The sequence below is a fragment of the Dendrobium catenatum genome, unplaced genomic scaffold, assembly GCF_001605985.2.
Source record: "Dendrobium catenatum unplaced genomic scaffold, ASM160598v2 fragScaff_scaffold_972, whole genome shotgun sequence".
In the NCBI taxonomy this organism is placed as follows: domain Eukaryota; kingdom Viridiplantae; phylum Streptophyta; class Magnoliopsida; order Asparagales; family Orchidaceae; genus Dendrobium; species Dendrobium catenatum.
This window is the reverse complement of record NW_021319434.1, coordinates 130,141-130,553: the sequence shown is the minus strand read 5'-3', so window position 1 is coordinate 130,553 and position 413 is coordinate 130,141.

Sequence of the window (413 nt, the reverse complement as noted above, 5' to 3'; positions counted from 1 at the left end):
GCGACTTTAACAATTTAGGGCGTCTGTCGAGCGAGTCGCGGGGTCATAATTTATTTGTTCTCGGCTTCTCGTCTCGCTCCGTCTCCTGAGTACTGGCTTCTGTTTAGGTTTTCCGATTCTCTCAGTCTCCTCTCCGCCTCTCAGTCTCCTCTCCGCCTCTCAGTCTCGTCAGAACTCGGCACGACGGCGTCTACGCTTACGCTTCACACATTCCCTAATCTATTTCACTGTTTGTATCTCGTTTCTCATTTCTATTAGTATTTTTTGATAGTTTTGCTTTAGAAGATGAAGACATGAAGGTTTTGACTTTGATATTTTGTGTTCTTCATTTTATCATATTTTGTGATCTTCAATCCCGTATTCCGGTGAATTCTATTGCTCTGCTAGGGTTTATTTCGGGCCTTTCGGCTAGG